Here is an 18,573-nt window from a genome sequence, read left to right as displayed (position 1 = left end):
TCGGAGCTGCAGCTGCCGGCCTACACCACAGCCACAGCCACAGGAACACTGGATCTGAGCCACATCTGTGACCTCCCCCACAGCTTGCAGCAGTGCTGGATCCTTAACCCCCTGAGCAAAGCCAGGGACGGAATCCATATCCTCACAGGCACTGTGTCAGGTTCTTAGCTCACATTGCAAGCTCTTCTAGAAACAAAGTATGGAAAAGCTTAAAGGAACGATTTCAAGTTCCTTTCTGGGGATCGGAAGCAACGACAGTGTCATTCTACTCGATGCTGGGATGACCTTAGAATTTAGGTAAGACTGGCCTAAAATTAAGGGCCAGCCCTTTGGATTCAGAAACATCAGGCTTCCGACTTTCAGTTTGCTTATCTGTACAATGGGAATGATAATATCAAACCCCAAGGCTTATTAATACAGGATGAAATCAGGGAATATGTATAAAACAATTTTCACATGATACCCAGTAATATTCTAATAATATAATAGCAGTACTGTCACTGCCCTCTGTTTATCACCTCTCTTGACCTCTGAACCCGGTGGTAAATGGTAAACGAGCCCCGGTCACCAGCTAGTGCTGAACACTCAAGGTCCGTGGGTGCCAGCTCGCGATGGTCCACGCTGTACTTTTGCTTCTGGTACTGCATGTCAGCGCACTCTCTGTTTACACATCCAGAGAGATGCATGGGATTAGAGTGGTACCCTTAGCCAGTGTGTCGACTCTCGGACTGCACACCGTCGCTCTGTCTCTAAGCATGAGCGTGCGTTTTCCTTCAGCATTTCCTTGGCTCATGGTGACCTGAGCGCTTTGTCATTAGACCTTAGCTCCAATTCAGAGTAACTCCACCTGCCCTCCCTTTCAATCCCAGTGCAGGAGAATATTTAGGGAAACGCTGCTGCTCCTCTAGTTTTATTGGCAAGGGCACTAGGAGAGACGTGAATGGGAGTTCATACTCTCACTTAAATGCTGCAAAATCAGCCTTGGACCCTTCCCCTCAAATGCTGGGTTGGCTTCATTGGTTGGGAAGATTTCACCACCACAGAGCCAACGGATGCAGCTTAACTCTAGGGACTCAGGAAGGGATGGGCGAGCTATCTGCCAATGACCGTGCATCCTTTTGTGCTGGGTGGACCATATCATATTGTTAAATTTCCAGAGTGTCCTTGTTCAGGTGCTGATGCCAAGGGGTCTGGTTATGCTCCATCCTTCTCCTTCTAAAATGCTTAGTAGAGTGTTGAGCCTTGAGGTAATTAGACAGCTATTTGGTGGCAAAGACTAGATTTGAATCCTTGGTTGCTCAGCGCTGCCCATCATGGACAGGTTGAGCATCCATAGGAGCCAGGCCATGTATCACAGTCATGTATTATTGGACCCTGACAATGACCTGACGTGGGTGGTACTGTCCACATTGTACTGTTTTGTTCTTATAAGGAAAACACCTAAGCAGCACCGAGATACAGAACCCGGAGTGAAGGCGCTCGGTCCCGCTCACCGTCCTGAGGCTCAGGCCAAGGATTTCTCCCTTCCAACCTCACCTGGAGGGGCAGGAAGAAGGCCCAAGAAGGACTTGTCTCTGGGCCCAGCGCTTTCAGAGCTGACAGAGAGAGGTAACCATGCCCACATTTTCTGGTCACCGTTACTGTCAAGACTGTCACTGTCTGGGGTCAGACCCTGATGACGAAGAGAAGCATATGTTATTAGGGACAGGCCTCTGTGACACTGACAGACTTTAAAGGCTGCTGGCCTCCTGATCAGGTGTAATCTCTATCGTCATGCCGAACCACGTGCAGACAGATACTGAATACATATGTTTAAAACATTATTCTTCATCTAGTAAGGTGGGCCGGGTAGACCGCAATCTTAATATGGTTCATGGTGTGTCACTTCCCCGTCTTTATTTCATGGGCAAAAATGAAGCCCATCCCAGTGAGATGCTCGTTTGGAAAAATGTGTGTGTGTGTCTTCAGCATCCTCTATCTGGACCATGTGTTTGAAGGGATGACTCACAATTAATCATCATAAGCAATAGGCTGACCACTTCATAAACTCTAGGAAAGACTGTTTTCTTTTCTAAACATTTAAATTACTCAGCCATTTTATGCATTAAAACCCCATTATAACTTTGTATGTTGGAGAATTTCAAAAGCTGTTCCCTGCAGGATCTGGGCCTAAGATTTTATCATTCAGTAGTTCACACCTTCTCTAATCCAGGCTTTGTGGGGGAAAAAAATGTAAGAAGAAGAAGAAGCTTAAAACATAGAGAGGCACTTGACAAGACATTGAGCCTTGCTCCCTAATCTAACATCTCTTAAAGAATGCGGGGAAAAGAATGTCGTTTTCTAGCTTTTCTAGACTCTTCTCTCTTGTTAGATATGCATGTGGTTTTATCAAAAGAGGGATAAATAAGAAAAACACCTTGCAGTCGAAAATCTGTCCCCGTGCCCTGTAGGGCTCCAGCCCAGTGCTTGTTGTCTAAGGTGTGTACAAAACAGACTTGTCTTTCCTTGTAACAGAGGGCAGTGGGTCAGTGGCAAAGTCGTGAACATTTGCTTTAAGGGTGCTGAACTATGTAAAACCATAGGCCATAGAGCAATATCTAGGAGGAGTTTTGGATTTTCCCCCCCAAATTTCTCAGTCTAATGTCTTGAATCCTGTAAAGAAAGCTTACGTTCCCACCTGAAACCTGGTGGCTTGAAATGAGATAAACAAGTGCGTTGCATTAGAAAACATAACACTTGGGAAGAAGTGGAATCCAGCTAGAAAGGAAAGTGGAAATAAGGTTAAGTGATTTGAATTTCTTAAAAACAAGGTGTTTTTGGAGTTCCCTTTGTAGCTCAGTGGTAATGAACGTGAATAGTATCCATGAGGATGTGGGTTCGATCCTTGGCCTCACTCAGTGGGTTAAGGATCTGACATTGCCATGAGCTATGGTGTACGTCGCAGATGTGGCTCAGATCCCAAGTTGCTGTGGCTGTGGCATAGGCTGGCAGCTGCAGCTCTGATTCTTTCTCTAGCCTGCGAACCTCCATATGCCGTGGGTGTGGCCCTAAAAAAGTAAATAAATAAATAAAATGCCACGGCAATATTAACATTTCCCCAAATCACCAGAAATATGCAATTTCTTTCTGGCTGTAAAAGAAAACAACACAATGAATCCATTACCAGTATTTGGGAATATTTTACATAACTTTATATGCACTGCTACCATGGCACGCTTTCCAATGTGAATCAATCAAATGATTTTGTCATTGTAAATTCCTTAAAGAGTAGAATAATGGGCTATTAGAGGTGAAAGGGGTCTTTGCGTCCAGAGTTACTCCCACTTTTCACAGGTCAGGGACACGGTTCCCAGGGAGGGTGTGTGACGTTATGCGCCATCCTTCAGATGAGAGGGATGCTCAGACGGAAATCCAGGCACCCCGATTGAATCTAATGTCCTCTTCCAGGATTTCTCAGAAATAGCTTTCGGCTTAGGGAGTGAAGGGTGGGTGGGAATCTAGAAACTAGAAGGCTAACATAGAATCTAAAGACCCTTTTCTGCTCTCACTGGATAGACTTATCTTCAATCCCAATGGCAGTTAAAGCAAGCAAGTGAAACTGCAAGGTGGCAGCATTGTTTTTGAACCGAGTTTCAAATCAGGATGCTATCTTCTATGTGGAGCCGAAGTTGAGATAAGCGTCTGGGTTGTGTGCCTTCTTTGTCAATCTGGAGGATTGTATAAAGGTTCCCAATGATATTGAGATTTGCTGAGTAAAGTCCTACTTGTCAATAGCTCCTCTTGTTGGATATTTAAAGTTCAAGAGCTTTGTTTGCTTTCGTTAAGTGCTCTGAAGTGTTTCAACAGCCATTGGCCCGTTTATATAAACAAATGAAGGAACATACTGATAATCCATGATACCCGGAAGCAGCCAGAGCCTAAGGAGTGGCAGAAATCCTCGATGACTCGAAGATAAGCCTTCCACACACCTGCTTATTAATTCATGCTGCCGGACAGCAGCAGGTGTTTGCCATTGGGTTTGAATGGCTTCAGAAGGAACGGCTGGGGGGGAATACTACTGCTTTAAGAACATGCTTTTTTAAAATTCATTATTTGTGAACCCTTTGCTCAGTATAATTGCCATCTTGAAACCATTATTTGTTTCCAAGATAAACCCTTTCTTTTGCTGTTGGTCATCCCTTTTTTGTTCGAGATGATTTTAGTTGGGTTTGTTCAAAAGTTGGTTTCCTCCAAGTGTTAGTCACTGTATATAATTGTTCATCCATCCAGACTTTCAGAAACCATCAATCATTACTTCCTAAGGAAACTCCATTGTCAAACAGGACTTTTTTTTCAAGTTAACATCCATTACCACCACACGTAGTTACATTATTTTTCTCCCTTGTGATAACTTGTAAGATTCCCTCTCTTAGCAACTGTTACATACACAAGACGATATTATTAACTGTAGTCACCAAGCTGTATGTGACATCCTCATGACTTATTTATTTTGTAGCTGAAAGTTTATACTTTTTTTTTTCTGTCTTTTTGCCTTTTCTAGGGCCGCTCCCTTGGCATATGGAGGTTCCCAGACTAGGGGTCGAATCGGAGCTGCAGACCCCGGTCTATGCCAGAGCCACAGCAACGTCGGATCTGAGCCGCGTCTGTGACCCACACCAGAGCTCATGGCAACGCGGGATCCTTAACCCACTGAACGAGGCCAGGGATCGAACCCGCAACCTCATGGTTCCTAGTTGGATTCGTTAACCACTGCGCCACGACGGGAACTCCAAGTTTATATCTTTTGATCCCCTTCACCCTCCACCTCTGGCAACCACCGGTCTGTAAAACAATGATTTTTTAACGTTACTTGAGCACGGGACATACCTATGCCGGGGTTGAAATTCACTGCCAACTGATATCTTGGTCAAATAACTCTTAAATCATCTATCTCCACCTTAAGAGAAAGAGTAAGAGGGTCCCATTCTGAGATCCGATGATTTCTGCCAGGGTTTCTAAAACATGGGTGTGTTTGTCCCAGAGTTCTAACTCCCTTCCTACTCAGCCTGGTGGTGGAGATAGTAATTCCACCTGGAGATCAGCAGCCTGAGCTTTGAATCCTTATAGACCCAGTGTTAAAGCCCAGCTTTTGTCCTTGAGTAGTCATGTGACACTACACCCTCAGAATAAAATAAAGGTAATACCATCTGCTGCAAAATATCATTGCGAGACTCAGATGAGACAATGGATACGGTGGAATGATATGGATTTTCACTGTTTGACCATTATTAACCCCACGAAACGCCCACGATTTCCAGTGGTTCAGTTGAATGGGTAAAGCATGTTGAGTGTTTTCCAGCAAAATGAAATTCCAGCTAAGTAGCTACTTCAACAAAAGCCAGTATGGGCTGGAAAGGGAATCTGGAAGTTAGCATGAACCTCTCCCGGGAGGAGGAAGCAGACGAGGTAGATGACAGCAGTGGTTGCCAGTAGTTCTTCTTTCCACCAATGACAGTTGGCCCTACCCTGTCTTGCTTTGTAGCTCAAACTTTTATATGAATTCGCACACGTATAACTGAAACCTCTAAAACAAAGTCAGTCTCACTAAAAACGTTATAATGCAGTTCATTCATGTTTTAGAAAATTTCCACCACCACCCCCAAATGCTGATCAAATATTAGCAGCCCATGAAGGCAGGGAAAGCAAGGTTCATGAAGCCATGGGGGGGGGGGGTCCTTCTATGGGAAGACAAGCTTTTGTGAATGGTGTTGGCACTTGCTATAGAATTTAAAGCTAGCAGTCTTAGCACTCTCTCTGCCCTGTCCTGTGTGACACCATGACCTGTTGTCGCCAGTTATAAATATCAGGTAATGTATTAACCCTAGCAAGTCTGGGTGGCTCATTGCAAAGCAGTGCATGTCTTGTCTGTAAGAGGCTTTGCCACATGCTAGATGTACTCAGTGAAGAATCTCAGAGGAGCTGAACCACCTGCTGTGGGTTGACATATCTTGGTTCACACAAGAACTTGAGAACACTTCCGAATTCTTGAACGATTGCCTAGAGTCAGAAGGCTTAGTGGCCTGGGAACTTGAGCTGAAAAAAGGTGATATCATGTCATAGTTGGGGTCATCCTGTCATAGAACTGAGAGCAGTTTGTTCTGACGTAAGACCGGGGGTGTAAGAAGACATTAGCCTTGGTTTTTTCTATAATTTACATCAGCTTTAATAAGTCGTTTTCCCCTTTTCCTCTTGCCACATTCATCACTCCATATTTTGAGTATTTTTTTCCCCATTGAGTGTCTTAATGTCTTTAAAGAGGAATGAAGGAATAAGCTTAAAGTCTTCAAGAAGGAATTGGATTAAAATTGGATGGATTTGCAGCTTATCTCCACCCTGAAATGCATTGCGAGGGTTAGAGAGAAATGGAGACACATCACAGCCAGGCAAATGCAAAGCAGAGTCGGGAAGAGATTTTAAGAGCAGTAGTCTGGAATGTGGGAACTTCCTTAAGACTGTCCTTTCCATTTAAAATCTTAGCAGGCTTTTTTTTTTTTTTTGGTTTGCTTTTGGGGGCTGCACCTATGGCATATGTAAGTTCCCAGGCCAGAGGTCGAATCAGAACTGTAGCTGCACCACAGCTCACAGCAATGGCAGATACTGAGCGAGGCCGGGGATCGAACCCACATCCTCATGGGTACTCGTCGAGATTGTTTCCACTGAACCGCAAGAGGAACTCCCCGTCTTTGCTTTTATATGTATTAAGTGGGTGTAGTAACATCTCTTCCCCTAAAGAAACTCTTATTTTTCTCTCTCAAGTAGAGGGAAGAGCTCTTTCCTTCTCTCTGCCATACGCCACCTTCATCTCCCGTATGGTTCTCTATTGCTTGGTGTGAGTAGGCATTTTTATTTCCGACATTGTCTTGTTGGTGTCTGCTCTCCTCTTCCTGTAAGTGTTTTCCTCCAGCTGCAGACTCTCTTTTCTGTCTGGGTCATTGTTCGAGGTGGTGGGACATGCAAATCCTCTCTAGTTCATCTTCGGAGAGGCATCCTGTCCCTGTGTGTAGTGCCGTTCATCGTAACTAACCCCATTCACAACTGGTAGAATTGTCTAATCGGAGTAGTGAGCTGACAAACAGGGCATATAACAGAAAAAAAAACCACTTAATAAAACTAGTTTTAGTTCATTCAATAAACAACAACAGATTACTGAATACCCACCAGGTGCAAGGAGCTATGATCGGTCCTGCAAGAGAGAAAATAATGGGAAAGAAGACCCAGCCTGTGCCCTGGAGGGACGTAATCCTACCAAGGTCATGCTCGTAGGGCAAAGGGCCAGACCACAAGAGAGAAGGTGATTTGAGCTGTAAGACATTTGCTAGCAACAGTGGCACAAAGGAGGGACCGAGTCTGTCACATGGATGGAAGAAAGCCTCTTAAAGAAGGGAATGTGTGTGAGACTTGAAGGACTAGGTAACATCTTGGAGTTCCCGCTGGGGCACTGCGGGTGAAGAACCTGACTGCAGTGGCTCATGTCTCTGTGGAGGTGCGGGTTCAATTCCTGGCCCAGGAACTTCCCTATACCATGGGTGTGGCCAAAAAAAGAATAGCATTTTTAAGTAGTTCCTGTTTATTGGTTTTCCTCCTGGTTACAAGGCAATAAGTGCCCCTTAAAGAAAGAAAAATGAGAATATACAAAGAAACCAAAAAAAAGGTGATTTACAGTCACCATACTTGCTGGAAGACTTCTGTTAACATGGGGCAGTTAGAACACGGGCTGAGAACGTGAGGATGCAGCTGCCGGGTTGAACCTGACGGTGGAACTGGCTGCTGGGCATCTGATACCCCCTGTGTCCTTCCCTTTTCCCAGAGTTCCAAGCGGTCTCCCGGAAGAGCTCATCCCAAACTAGGTGATGGGGGCTTCTTCCTCCGTAGTTCTCTATTCCTTGTTACAATATTTCTTCGTGCCCAGCAAACAGAGAATCTCATCTGTCTGCAAGGGAAGGTGAATCTAGCAGAGGTCAAAAGCCTACATGTTGCTTTTCTTGTCAATATTTAAATGCAATATAATATCACTTACTAATCGGTAATTAAGTGACAAAAACATCACTTCATTTCTCCTCTGAATGATACCAACTTTCCTTCTTCCCAAAAATCTGTTACAGGAGGTTTTGGAGGGATGGATAAAATTGTATTTCTTTTAACACTTTTGTTGTTTAAAAATGCTATTGTTTCATTGGAGCTGTGAGCAAACCTGCTAACCTTGTCTCTGCTGGTGCAGCCGTGCAGAAATGATAACTGTATATACAGTTTTTTTTTTTTTATAAAAAGAGAGAGGAGCAGGAAGGAAAGAGACAACTTATTTAAATCCTGAATACAGTCAGACCTCATATGCATTGTTAAAAAAAAAAAAAGCCCTAAAGAATTGCATATGGATTAGAGGGATGAATATTCTATTATTTCAGTCTGTTCTGCTGATCTTCTTATTGTGACTTTGTGCTTCAGAAATCTGCTAGGAATTTGGCTTTGCCGTAGTCGGCAGTAATTTTAAATGTGTATCAAGCACTTGATAGTGTATGATTTGCGTGCTGTTGCATTCCTATTCCCTAAATTTTCCACCAATTTATTACTTTTTTCATACTGTTTTAATATTTCAGGATGATGAATATATACAGCATCATTAAAGGTAAATAAAAAATGCATGAAATTAAAAAATGGAATATTAGATGTTTCCTTGCGGTAATCCCTCGGCCCAATAGGAATGAAATGTCTCTGTTCTATCAAGTAATCCCTAAACATGATTAGGAACCTGGGAGTGTCCACACAGCCCACATAATATTTGTATCATCTAAGCCTATTTATGTAAGGTTTGAGGAAAAGTTGTTATTAAGAGACCTATAAACCCATTTTACAATTCCGAAAGATACGCTCGCCTCTTTAATCTCTTCTGCCTTTATTATTTTTGCTGGAGTTGATGACAATGTGCTCTTAATTCATTTTTCAGAATACAATTACTGTACATCTTTTTCCTACTGAGATGATACCTTGGCTAGTCTTTTGAATTACATTTTAAAGACCAAGGATTGAGTTCAGTAGTTTATTTGCCTCTTGTGGCTGTTTGTTCAGTGTTTTTTAGGAAGGAGAAGAGTTCATTTCCCAGGTGCTTTGACATCTTCCAGAGGTTATTTCATGTGTGTCCAGGGCAGCCTTTCCCAAAGTGTTTCCTCGTTTGAGCAGCTCTCTTCTGTGTTGACTCACTAAGCTCCTGTTTTTCTATATGATTTTTTCCTTAGTAACACAACAATTTGCCCTCTGTGATGCTTTACCACAAACATTGCTTAAACTTTGCTTTTTGAACTAAAAAAGCAGTGTTTTGTAGAAAGAGTATCTGAATATAAAAAGATCATAAGCCATTTTCTCTAAAGCATGAGTAAGATAGGACGACCTGATATATGGGCCACGTGCTTGAAGCGACTTGTTTAGAAAGGTTTTCCTTCTTTATTGGCAGAGCTTCGGTGTTTGCCATCTTTGAAAGATCTCTTTACGGGGAGAAGATTTTCAAATATCTTAGAAGTCGTGTGTACGATTCCGGTTTTCTGTTCTCTCCGATTAGGTTTTAGTGGATACCAAGCTCCTCTTAAGCCAATGTAGTTCTTTTAAATGTGCAAATGTTGACCTAGCGGTTGTATGTAAACACTCTTGAATCTCAGGAAAGTTCGGTGTATACCATTTGCAATGACGTTCCAGACACATTAAAGAACTAGGCCGTTTTCCAAAATTTGGTTTTTTACTGTAGCATTCCCTTATTTGTTGCTTATTTATTTGGGGCTTACGTACAGAAGGCATCATTTTACTATTCACAGTTTAACTAGACTCGTGAAATGTGAAGGTCGCTAGCTCTTATTGAGTTCACAACTACGAAATATGTGAAATGACCTTAGTTTTTAATGAATACCCCAATATGGTGTATTTTGAAGCCGTGTTGTATACAGCACCCCAAAGACTTCATGTGGTGAGACCTTTTAATTTTTTTTTCCTTTTTTTCTTTCTTTTTTTCCTTTTTTTCTTTTTATGGCCGTACCTGCAGCATATGGAAGTTTCCGGGCTAGGGGTCAAATCAGAGTTGCAGCTGCTGGCTTATGCCACAGCCACAACAACAATGCCAGATCTGAGCCGCATCTGTGACCTACGCCACAGCTTGTGGCAACACCAGATTCTTAACCCCCTGAGCGAGACCAGGGATCGAACTGGCATCCTCACAAGACAGCATTGGGCCCTTAACCCCCTGAGCCAAATCGGGAACTTCTCGTGAGATCTTGTAAACCTTTGCTCTTGTTTCCTTGTTTCGGCAAGCTAGCTCTGATAAGGAGGATGAACCCTAGTACTGGAGAAGGCATTTCCTTAGCATCTGGGGAAGTCACGTTCAAGTCGGCTTTCCCTGCAGAGGCCAGACTCCATGGAGGAGCCCCAGCATTGCCCCTTTACCCTCTGCACGTGTGCCACTGGGGAGGCACGTTGTCAGCAACTGTGGCAGTTTTCCTCTGGAGGCCGGTTTCTGGTTGTGTTTGGTCCTCATTTTGCAAGGAAAATAGTGACACCAAATAACATCTGGCCCATCGTCCGCTGGCTGAACTTCACCCCTAGGGAAGGCATGTAAGAGGTGGGGGCGGGGAGGAGTTTTAAATAGTCCATGCGCTTCTGCTGGAAAAAGGAGCAGCGAGCATGTGCTCCTGTAATCGCGTGACAGCGCCTCCCCATTGTGTCCAGCTCATCGGAAATCTGAGCCTCCCTCCACCAGCTGCACTTGACCATGCCCAGAGGTCTCTCTCAAGTTCAGCTGGCAGATGAAGCTCTGCTGTGTGGCAACTGCTGTGTGTGGGGGCTGCCCGGGGCAGCACAGCCGGGGAGGCCCGAGCCGGGTGGTCCTCCCTCCAAGCAGGTGGCAGGAGCGAGCGGCCCAGAGCATGAGGATTTGGGAGACTATTCCCAGAGCCCTGAGAGGAGAGGGAAAAATCTGGGCCCCTGGCCTGAAAAGGCTCTGGACGGGGTATATAGTACATCTCTCCCTCAAAGCCAGGGAAGCTGAGAAGAGTGTTGCTCGAGAGCCGGCCTCTGCACTTGGCTCCCAGCTATGGGACCTTGGGCCATTTCCTTACCGTCTCTGTGCCTCAGTTACCTTGTTCGTAAAGTTAGGATAATAATATTATCTGCTTCGAAGGATTAAAGAAAATCATCCTTTGAAAACAGTTAGCTCCGTGCCCAGCACATAGTCAGCACTCTACAGTATCAGCCCTGTGAAGCTCGTCTTTGCGGTAAGTGCCCCACTTTCCATTGATAAATAGAGAAACTGAGGCTATAAATCATGAGCTCACCGAAGACCACTTGGCCAAGAATAGAATTCACGTTTCCTGCCTCTCCTGCTATTATGCTAACCACTAATCTATGCTTCTTCCCTGTATCAAGTCCTTACCATTCCTATTCTTGATTAAAGTAAGGGGAGGATTTAAGAAAATAATGCTAAGAAATAACCTCCTGGGGATTAATTGAATCGGCTGTATCTCATCCTTGAAGCTGATCATATCTGAAAGCAAAAACACTGGGTTTTCCATCGGTATCCCCCCACAGCGAAAATGATCCGATATTTAAAACAGAAATTTTGCATTGCTGGTAAAGTTGGCCAGTTTTAAAAAAAGAATCATTCTTCGTGACTCGGTGGAGTCTTGTAAGCTTCTGAAACTATCCATTGACGTTTAAAGTGGCACCGAGCCTTGGGCAGAATAAGGTGGAAAAATGTTTACAGTTGATAGTTGTGAATGTCGTGCTGGAGTATTTGGCCTTAAGCAATACAGAAACTCCTGGGATAAGTGAAAAACCCGTTTTCAAAGAGAAACGGACTGAAGAAAGTAGCGGAACCGTTACCCCGTCAGGTTAAAAACCGTTTATCAGGCTGGATTTGAAAATGCATAGACAATGAGGCATCTTGATGCGTCTTCTCTTAATAATGAGGGGTTTCTACATTCGCAAATGAGTTTGCAAGTTAATGTTTGAAGTTGGCTAAACAACTGGTTATTAAATTTTTGAGAAGGAAAGGAAAAAGAATGCACCAGTTCTTTGAGTGACTTGACACACCATTCCACAAAACAGGGGAACAAAACGCTTTGTGTCTATAGGCGTAGTAGAATTTTGCTCCCTTGAGCTTGTACATGTCATTCTAGAGACGGGATATTCCCTTCCACCCCCCAAAAGAAATACTCAGTAAGTACAGGTCTGCTAATTTGGTTTGATTACTAGATATGGCCCCGTGGTCAGGGGTAGGGGGGGTTTCTCTTCACCAAATGACAACACTGCTGAGGTAGAGAGGAGAGGTTTTTTATATGTTTGTTTTATTTTGCTCTGTTTTTTTGGTTTGTTTGTTTGTTTCTTTTTTTCCTTTTCATCAGCAAGGAGCGAAGCCTTTTGGGCACATTAGCACTGCTTTCAGCAAGTAATGCAAAAATGGGAAATAATTGGGTTGACGAGCTCCTGGGATATTCGCGGTGCTTCGGGCAGGAAAGCAGGCGTTGGAAAATAAATGACAAATTAGTCTGCTTAATCTTTTTTATTGTGAATCAGATGCCGTGGCAGAGGTTCATAAGACATTAATAAACACCAGTTAATGCAGCTCAGGCGTTATTCCTCAAATTCACAGGGGTGGTAAGAATTCTTTCCCAAGGGAGCGAGCATGTTTACCGAACGATTTTTCCTCCTGTGCGCGCAGGACGTCCTGGTGCAAACCCAGGTGAATAACAGTCACATATATTTACGTAGGGTGCTTAAGCATCTATGAGCATGTGTTCACGCATATCCACCTGTGTGAGCTTCCCAGTGACGTCCCCAAGAGGGGCAAGTTTTCCTATTTCCCAGGTTTACAGTACAGATAAGACACCCGAAAAGTTAAATGATCCAGCAGATGCTGCTCGATGCTGATCAAGCAAAGTTTCGGACCTTGATTTTCTGGCTTCCAAACTGTATTCAATATCTTGGTATAGCCTATAGTGGAAAGCATCTGAAAAAGAATACACACACACACACACACACACACACCTGAATCACTCTGCTATGTACCTGAAACTGCTGTGCACCTGAAGCTAACACAACATTGTAAACCACCTATACATCAATAAAAAGTTGTTTTGAAAATGTAAAAGAAGCTTTTATTTTTGCTGCCCCATCACTCCATCTACACAGAATCAGAATCAATAGTATGACTCCACATAATATGAATTCTTTTTTTTTTTTTTTTTTTGTCTTTTTGCCATTTCTTGGGCCACTCCCTCGGCATATGGAGGTTCCCAGGCTAGGGGTCTAATCAGAGCTGCAGCCACTGGCCCATGCCAGAGCCACAGCAACGCGGGATCCGAGCCGTGTCTGCAACCTACACCACAGCTCATGACAACAGCGGATCGTCAACCCACTGAGCAAGGCAGGGACCGAACCCGCAAGCTCATGGTTCCTAGTCGGATTCGTTAACCACTGCGCCACCACGGGAACTCCTATAATATGAATTCTGATGTCCTCTGCGTTGAACTGTTTCCCCCATCTTTTTAACTAAATTCCATAACATTGCAAGTATAACTAAATTACAAAACATTCCTATGTTCCTGATGTTACTGAGGCTGCTTCACCTGTCCCGTTACCACTGACAACACAGAGGCATCTCGTGACATCTCTCATGTGGAAACTCTGAGACAGGATCACAGCTGAGCTGGGGCGTGTCCTGAAGTATCACTAACCAGGCTTGTCGAGATTGCTTCTCTAGGTGCTCCGACTTGTGGCTGATCATATCATGTGTTTAACAAACAGCAGCATCTGAGTCCTGGGATTTCCAAGTTCACGTCTCCAGAACATGAGTCAGCCGCCCCGGCTCACGGGATCTGTTAGTGACTGGGCATCTTTACAATAAACCTATCCAGCTTGGCTTGGCTTCTCCCGTAGCTCATTCTTCACAATACTTAGACTTAACTGTTCAGCCGGACGGCGTTCTTTCGTCCTAGTTAACATGACGTTTTGTACTGATGCTAATGCCGGTTGTGAGAGGGATATTTTTGTCTGCCAAGCCCTCCTTTCCTCATTTATATCAGCCCTGTCCTCAGTGCTAGAAGGCACCAAAAACAGGCATAAATTTGTGGTTACGAGTCAATTGGCCAGAGGGGGTTTGGCTAACCATGCCCCCTCTTTATATTTGTTCACCGGGAGCGCCTACCCTGCGGTCAGTTAGGGTATGATGAGAACAGGAAGGAGAAGATGATACCCAGCCAAGGTCATAGAGAGGAAGGGAGATAGGTTTAAAAAAAAAAAAAGTGTACAAGGGATACAAACTTTAGAATTTTTTTTTTTTTTTCACAGCCGTACCTGCAGCTATGTAAGTTTCTGGGTTAGGGGTTGAATCAGAGCTGCAGCTGCAACCTACACCACAGCTATGGCAATGTCGGATCCTTAACCCGCTGAGCAAGGCCAGGGATTGAACCTGCATCCTCACAGATACTATGTTGGGTTCTTAATCCACTGTGCCACAACAGGAACTCCCAAACTTTAAAATTTAGACTTCCCTTTGAACCAGAATTATCAAAATGTATTTCTAAGGAAGGAAGGCTGGTTGCTGATGAGAAGAACAGAAATCATAGAGCTCAGTGACGAATGCCCACAGCAAGCCTCTCCCTTCCTGTCTTGTAGCATCTTTGAATGCTCTGTTTATGTGGTCAGAAGTGGTTGCTGCCACTTTTGCTTCATTTGTTTTCTACTCAACTGTGTGTGGCAAACTGCTACCATATGAACTACTGTGTGAGAATACAGCTGCATGGAAATTGGAGGCCATTGCCCATCCCCCCCCCCCACAATGTGTTAAATAGAAGCATTATCAGAAGTTTTTGGGTGGCTCAGCAGGTTAAGGATCTGGTGTTGTCACTGCAGTGGCTCAGGTCACTGCTGTGGTGCAGGTTCAGTCCCTGGCCCAGGAACCTCCACAGGCCGTGGGCACAGTGCCCCCCCCCCCACCAAAAAAAAGAAAAGAAACATTATCCATTCTGTAATTATGCCACATGATGCCAACATAAAAAACTTTTTTTTTGGAATTTGGTTTTTGCACAGCCCTTAAATGTATCCATTTCAGGGTTGTCTCTTAGAGCAAAGCAAAGATTTTCCTGTTGTTTCTGTAAATGAACTTTAAAGAAATGTATTAAAAACAGACAAGGTCAAACATCCTGGCTGGAACTTCCCTATGTAATGACTCTCTTTAACATATTTTTGAGTCTTCAGCTTGACTGTTTCGGTCCCTCCAGAGCGTGGGCCTGGAGTAATTATGCCCCTACCCTTTCTAAGGACAGTCTGCTACTGTCTTCACTAAATAACCTGTGATCTTATAATGGAGAAACAGTGTTGCCTGTGTTTTCAGGACCTTCCTCCCCCAATTTTATGTGGCCAGCCGCACGTCAGAGTCAGCCCCTTGGACTCTGTTTCTGCCCCACATTCCTCAGTACTGTGACAAAAACTGTTTACGTTTTGCTTGAATAGCTTAAACACCGTTTTAGAAGACTTTAGATTGCTTTTGAACATATTTGAATGCATCTTTAGCCATCACTGGACTTAAAATGGAAACCCCTTTTTCAGCTTATCTGTATTAAACACCTGTAAAAATCAATGGTACTGTATTTTTTCCTTATAATGCTCTGTTCCTTTAACTAATGCCAGAAATAATGCACAATGTATTCTAGCATGTTCTTTTCCCTTCGCCTGATGTTCCCCGGTAGTAAGTGGTACAGTGTATAAGAACTCACTTCTGCTGACTTTATGGTAAAATTGCCAGGTTGATGTTGAAATTCAACCAATTGGAGCCTAATCCTCAAGAAGAAATTTGCTGTCTCTCCTACTGATTATCATCCGTCTTCTTCATAATGAATATGCAGAAAGTTTATTTTATTTTTTGCAAGTGCACATACTTACATAAATGTCCAAAGGGAGAGGCTAGAGTTAACCAGTGATGGTTTTTTTTGAGCATTGTTATTTTTCCCTAAAATCAGAAGTCATTACATTTATATTGAAAATATTGAGTGGTTTGTATGAGCTTCATGCCAAACTAAGATTAGTGTGCTGTAGCCCATTACAAATGTGGAAGATTGACCATTTTTTATGAGTTAGAATAAAAAATATGATAATAATGTCTTCTCATCATCATAAAGAGAGATGATAACGACTAAATGAAATATTTATATTATCTCATTTTATTTGATAGGTTCCATCTTCTCCCATACCAAACACTTCCTAAAAGCAACCACAGCATTCTGTGTAAAAAAGAGATCTCTGTGGAATTCAAGTTTTTCATATATGGGCTAATACATCCAGTAACCCAATATATGACTCATTTTGACTCTTTAGTTTCTCAATTTATTTTGCTTCTCAAAACAGAGCCCAGTGACCTAGTATTTTTGATCAGGGCTGTGCCTAAAGGCTGGTTGCATTTCAGTTTCTACATGCATCTCCTATTTGTCTGCTCCCAAGCATTGATTGCTTGTTGGAAAGTGGGCTAATTCTTAAATATATATGTGTGTGTGTGTGTATGTATGTATGTATATGTGTATATGTATGTATGTATTATACATGTGTGCATATTTACATGTGTATGTATACATAGATGGGGCATATACATACATATGTGTGCATATATGTGTCTAGGTGTACACACACATAGCTAGCTGTATGCGTATGTATATATGATATATGCTCTCTACTAGTGAGCCCGTATTCTGTATGCCACTCTGTCTCTTCATCTTCATTTTTGAGGCTTTCCCTGGCCTGAGTCTCTAAGGCTGTGTCTCATCTCCCAAGCTCTATCTTGCCTTCTTCCCAGCTGGACCCTTCCTAAACTTAACACTTTCCTTGAGGCTCAATCTGCAGGAACCATGACATACCTGTGCCGCCGTAAAGTCACGGAAGGGTGGTTTCCTAACACGCATGCTCTGAACATGGTTGTATGCAGGTTGTAACCAAGAACAAAGGGGAAGAGAAGTGGCATAGGAAAAAACCTCAGGTCTTCCTGTCATTTGCACAAGGGCACCAGTGACACCTCTTGAAGCGTCCTGGGTGAGTCTGGGGAAGGGGCAGGAGCCCTGATGGTGGGCACGTGGGCGGGTCGGTGACTGGGTCCTTCTGCTCTGTTTTCACGCCCACCACGCTCAGAAAAGATGCTAGGAGTTCATGGGAGCGCCGTTCGGGTGTGTAGCTGTGTCCCAGGGTTTTCCTGTGAACGGAGCTGGCCCTGTCTGGCCCCTTCCTTCTCTCTTCCTCATTCCTTGTGCTCATGGTATTGAAGTTAGAGAGAAGAAAAAAAGACTTGAGGCCTGCCCAGTGTGTGCTAACAGAAAGAGGTGTTTAGCTCTGGGAGAGGTGGTGGAGGCAAGCCCCCTGCCTGCCCGATATCTCAGCAGCCAACCTGATGGAGCTGCTCCCTCCCACCCCTGAGGAACCACTCCAGACCAGCTCCCTGAGCTCTGGGCGACCTTCCCTGGGAAAGGGGAGGGGACTTTGATGCTGCACTCCTCGGTGGAGCTGCTGACAGAGACACCGGTTTAGGTTTAGCACTTGTTTTCTGCAGGCGGCGTTAAGGTTTGTCGCAAGCCCGAGGAACACATTTCAGGGGAATTTTACCTTAATTTAAGGAGAAGAGAAAAAAATGCACTCTCTCCTAAACACATTGATTTGCTTTATACAGCTTAATGTATAATATTAAAAACGCAACAACATATAGATAGTGTTTTATGTTTAATGATGATGACCGGAGGTGTTTTTTTTTTCCTTTTGCTATAATAAAACAGTCCTTATTCAATTCATATATTACATTAAAATTGTAAAACAATGACAGAAACACTAAAAAGCCTTGTGTAGAGAGATGGAGTAGAATTTTAGAGTCAATGTTCATTCTGGGCCTTGGCGTAATGAATGATTCTTTCCAAGTCTTCTTGACTTATCATTAACATTTAGAAAAAGATATACTTGGAAAAATAGTACCCACCCTGCAGGGTCCTTGTGAGAATTTAATAAGGACCAGTATGTACCTTACATACAAGTGAACACATGTAAACCAGCCCAGCACCTGGCAACTACCAGCCACGGAGTTTCTTCTCTTCCTCCTCTTCTTCCTCCTCAACTTCTTTCCTTCCCATCTGAGGAGGAAAAAATAGCAAAAAGATCCTTTGGCAGAATCCTGTGAGATGAAACTCGCTGCTAGGCAAAATGATGTCACCGAGGACTGGTTAGGTCAGGACCAGAGCTGGGAGTCAACAGTACGAGTCCAGTGTTGCACCTGGTTGTTACCAAACCTGACATTTCGTCTCCAGATTGTTCATTTTAGGCTCACTGATGATGTGTCATCTCATCCACGTTTCTAGGGCAGGAGGGACTGGTTTTCAGATATCCTTTCCATGGACTTTGTGTCATTCCTTAAGTGCCCACAGCCCAGTGGCTGTGACACCGCTGCTATCTCTGAGCTGTGCGATAGCTTTAGAGCAGTTCTAGCAGCCAAACATCAGGCGTTCTGCGTTTGCTCATCCGTGAGCATCTGAGAAC

The 18,573-nt window shown here is 43.7% G+C and overlaps 1 protein-coding gene across 49 annotated transcripts in view; it reads left to right on the top strand.

Moving 5' to 3' along the window:
* Positions 1 to 18,573, top strand: part of ESRRG (estrogen related receptor gamma) — a 663,361-nt gene that overhangs the window by 319,381 nt on the left and 325,407 nt on the right. For 5 of the 49 annotated variants that reach the window (XM_084979084.1, XM_084979090.1, XM_084979089.1 and 2 more), the window contains one exon: positions 1,433 to 1,608. The exons of 42 other annotated variants lie outside the window; for them this stretch is intronic. The gene's annotated coding sequence lies outside the window, so the exon portion shown is untranslated. Of the gene's footprint in view, positions 1 to 1,432; positions 1,609 to 16,987; positions 17,092 to 18,573 lie in introns of all 49 variants that reach the window. 2 more of the 49 variants (XM_084979088.1, XM_084979086.1) reach the window with 1 other exon arrangement.

The sequence above is a fragment of the Sus scrofa genome, chromosome 10, assembly GCF_054392235.1.
Source record: "Sus scrofa isolate SSC_HxYL_T2T_F1_AM1 chromosome 10, Sscrofa_HxYL_maternal_Yorkshire_Landrace_v2.0, whole genome shotgun sequence".
NCBI classification, from domain to species: domain Eukaryota; kingdom Metazoa; phylum Chordata; class Mammalia; order Artiodactyla; family Suidae; genus Sus; species Sus scrofa.
The sequence above is the reverse complement of the archived record's forward strand: the minus strand, read 5'-3'. Positions and strand labels throughout refer to the sequence as shown.